The 4,163-nt window shown below is 40.5% G+C and overlaps 1 long non-coding RNA gene across 1 annotated transcript; it reads right to left on the bottom strand.

Moving 5' to 3' along the window:
- Positions 1–495: 495 nt before the first annotated feature.
- On the bottom strand, positions 496–4,093 carry LOC118547428 (uncharacterized). Its single transcript, XR_004923088.2, has 2 exons — positions 3,834–4,093; positions 496–819 (listed from the first exon to the last, which is right to left on the bottom strand). It is a non-coding gene; the product is annotated as an uncharacterized LOC118547428 (long non-coding RNA).
- Between the last annotated feature and the right edge of the window lie 70 nt (positions 4,094–4,163).

The following is a 4,163-nucleotide window of genomic DNA, read 5'->3' as shown; positions in this document are numbered from 1 at the left end:
TATCCCTTGGCTCCCATGTAGTGAGGAAAGGATGCAGGTGTTTCCACATTAGGTACATGTCAATAGCCACCCTCCCCCCCGCCCCCAATGACAGCCCTGGGCAAATTTGTAATGACTTCTCAAAAAAAACTTACTGCAGGCCAAGTAAAAGTTGTTAACTACAAAGAACAGTTAAAAAATAAAACTGAAAGTGGCTGAATATAAGACCCAATTTTGGAAGAAAATTTGCTAGGGCTAGAGAGGCAAAGATACAGAAAGGCCTAGAGGACATAAAACTGAAGTCAAAGGCTACCATTGTCAAGCTACGAAACTCATTTTGGCTACCTGGCAAGGTTTCAGAGGACCTCTAAATCTAGGCAATAACAGTATATAGCAACAATAGCTAAACTTAGGGACAGAGCTTGACTCTTTTTGATCAGACTTACTATACTAAAACTCTACATTATTGGGGGGGGACTCATCAGACACTAAGAATTTGGGAACGCAACTAGTTGCTAATATTAAGCATTTATATTTTCAGAACTGTGTAAACATCACATATCCTTATCCTTCATAGGGAATAACTAAAGCTTCTGCCTCCAAAGGGTAAAAACAAAAGTTGGGAGGCTTGAAGAGCCCTAGATCCTTACATAGTTATTACTTCCTCCTGATTCGGATTTCGCTTATCTTGTTATATGACCAAGAAGAGTGGGTTAGAGAATAGACGCTCCTCTCCCTTTTCTTTTTTTTGAAGAAGCTCCGTATGTAGGTCTTACGTCCATTTGCTCCTTTCTTGAACAATCCTTTATCACATAGTTCATCCTTTCAAATTACACACTTCTAAAAAGAGAAAGTAAAAATAGCATAAGAACCTTGGCTTTCTTTGAATGTAGTGAACAGTCATGCAATTTTATTTTTATGCTAATGATTTTATATAATGCTGACATTGTAACTTTTACTTTTTTAGTGAAAACAACAATATAAATATTTTTAAAGATGAGAAATCACTTATATACCCACTGTCCTACTAGGGCAACTGTTTTAATTTTTGTATATTTCCTCCTGCCTATGTGGCACAAAACTATAGGGCTGAAAGACCCTTTGAAAATCAACTAGTCCAATTCCTTCATTTTCAGATGAGAAAACTAAGACTCACAGAGCTATGAGGTTAGCCCAGAATCACACCTTATCACTTTCTTTAAAAGAAATTTTAATCCTAAAAAAAAAAAGAAATTTTAATCCTAAATTAATAAAAAATAGTTGTTAAGACATGAGTAACTCCCTAATTTATTTTCTCCACTGAGAAAGCAACTGCAAGGGGGAAATATCTCTATTATGCAATATAGTATTAGTCTTATCAAAAGCATTATCTGGAGAATTATAGCTGCAAAGTCTGGATTCTTTAATAAAAGCTCCCAGAAGTCCAGGAACTTCTAGAAAACAGATGTGAATTCAAAGCCTCTGGATTTAAGGATTTGTATTCAAAATTTACATAATGCTATGCATTTAGCTACTGCTGAGGCTGTCTGCAGATTGTGGATTCTGGAATGCACCCTCCTTGATAAGATAGCAAATTATAACTCTTAAAAAAGAGCACCTAATTGAGTCTTTCTCTGTGCTGTAATTCAAAGAATTGAAATAGCATTGAAAAGGGGAGTACTTAGTAGGGAACGTGACGGCTTTGCCCAAAACAACTGTGTTAGAAAGAGTCTGGACTCACATTAGTGGGATTTTTACTGTGCCACAGCAGAAAAAGGCACAACATGGGAACAGAAAACTCCAGTTCTGAGACTAGTCTGACTCTACCACTAACCAGGAATATAATCTGAGGCAAAACACTTAATTTTTCCAGTTTTGTTCCCACATGCATAAAATGAGGTGAGCCTAGCTGGTTTCAGAATTCTTTTCCAACTATAAGATTCTGATTCTTTCTCCCATGTATGTAAAAGCTAGCCTGTATTTCAGTCTTTGGGAAAACCCCAGGTGTTGAGAGCTGGCTTTATTAACAAAGTCCTAATAACCTTTCGTTCTCTTATCCTTCTGAGGTAAGCCCTGGGCAGAAATCTGACACTTTGAGTGCCTCATTCCCTCCTTCATCTCCCGCCTCCATACCATCCATAACAAAACCCCATTGTCTCCTCATTTGTTTCATCACTCCTTCTTCATCCACATGACCAATACTGCAGTACCAGGCCTTCTTATCTGAGCCAGGAACAAGTCTCTGCTTCTCTCGTGTTCTTCTCAGCGTATAATTTGCTATTCTATTGAGCTCTCTGTTCTGTTCTATCATTAAGATTTACATACCTACAGGAGTGATCCTTGATTTCTCTCTTTCTCTCACACTTCATATTCAATCTGTCAGCAAATCCTGTTGGCTCTGTCTCAAAGATACGTCCAAAATATGAGCGCTTCTCATCCTCTCCACTGCTATTACCCTGGTCCAAGCCAGCAATAGCTTCTGACTGATCTTCCTACTTTCACCCTTGTTCTCTATCAATCTATTATCAACACAGCATCCAAAGCAATCTTATTACAACATTGTTAGATCACGTCACTCCCCTGCTCAAAGTGAAATTCTTTGCAATGGCTTACAAGGCCCTCGATGCTCTAGCCATTGTTACCTAACTTATTTCCCACTATGCTCCTCCTCTGCTCCAGCTACATAGACTTTCTTCCCATTCCTCCAATTTGTCAAGTAACTCCAATATCTCCTTCTCAAGAGCCTTCTCCAGGGATTCTGTTACACTGCCTAAAATCGCAGACCCTCTTTTTCTTGTTTTATTTTCACCTCCACAGTTATTACTATGTAACACAGTATGTTTTACTTATTTTCCTTCTTTATTGTTTCTCTTCCCCATGAGAGTAGGGATTCTTGTCCGTTTTGTTTATTGCTATATTCAATGCATCTAGAACAGTGCTAGCCTAGTGGATGCTCAATAAGTATTTGTTGGTTATTGAATTAATTGTGAGAAACTCTGTACCAAGGGAACATAACAGCATATAAAGATGGAGACAGACACTAAACGTCTTATTGGTTTGTTCATGGCAAAACAAAATTTGATCATCCTTCTAATTTTATGTAGTAAAAAAAATCATTGCCTTTTAATTGTTTTACATCTCTTTTAAGATGTTTTCGATCTCAGGGAAAGCATTCTCCATTATCAAAGCCTTAATCTGTTCAGTATGGAATGGATCCCCTTATTTTCCAAATGTTATTGTGTACATTTGGCAGCTCCTCTAAGTTATACAGAAGAAACTAAGCTCTGTTTTAAATTAAAAATTTCAGGTCTTGACCTTTAGTGCTCAAAATCCTAAAAAGTTCTAAGATTGTAATATTAAATTCCAAGTGGAAATACGTGGCTATTCAATGTAACAATGAGAGGGATGATAAGATATTATATTAACATTAGGGGCGCCTGGGTGGCTCAGTCGTTAAGCATCTGTCTTCGGCTCAGGTCATGATCCCAGGGTCCTGGGATCGAGCCCCACATGGGGCTCCCTGCTCTGCGGGAAGCCTGCTTCTCCCTCTCCCACTACCCCTTGCTTGTGTTCCCTCTCTCGCTGTGTCTCTCTCTGTCAAATAAATAAAATCTTTAAAAAAAAAAAAAAAGATATTATGCTAACATTAAATTTATCGAAGAGGTAGTATAAACTCCATTTTGCGTTTTCCATCTGTTTTTCCTTTATCAGAGAGACACACCCTGGCATACAGGAGATGATTGATCAGTGATTTCTGGACAGATTAGTGTTTTCAAGAAAAAGAAGCATCTTGAATTTTTTGTCACCGCACTAGCCTGGGGGTTGTGGTCTTTCAACTCTATTCGCATTCTGCGTTATCAGGGACCTGAATTTACCAGCCCAAGAAACTCCGGGAGCGACGTCCTCACACAAGTATGACGACGAGAACGCTTCTCGGGGGGGCGTCGCCCGCTCCCTCAAGGTCCCGGGGAAACATCTGTGGGTAGAAGGGGCTCCACTGCAAGAGCGCGCGACGGCCTCCCGCGCTCAGTCTGGAGGACTTGGTCCTTGTTTCCCGACCGCAAGACCCGCTTCTCCTCCGAGGAGACAGAGGGGCCGGCCCGTTAGCTGACAGCGCCGCCCGGCGCGCAACCCGAGCCGCGCCCCGGAGCTGGGGTGGGGGAGGGGCGGCGGCGGCGCTCGCGCTGCGTCGAGTTTCCCAGAAT

The sequence above is a fragment of the Halichoerus grypus genome, chromosome 8 (assembly GCF_964656455.1).
Source record: "Halichoerus grypus chromosome 8, mHalGry1.hap1.1, whole genome shotgun sequence".
Taxonomy (NCBI): domain Eukaryota; kingdom Metazoa; phylum Chordata; class Mammalia; order Carnivora; family Phocidae; genus Halichoerus; species Halichoerus grypus.
The sequence above is the reverse complement of the archived record's forward strand: the minus strand, read 5'-3'. Positions and strand labels throughout refer to the sequence as shown.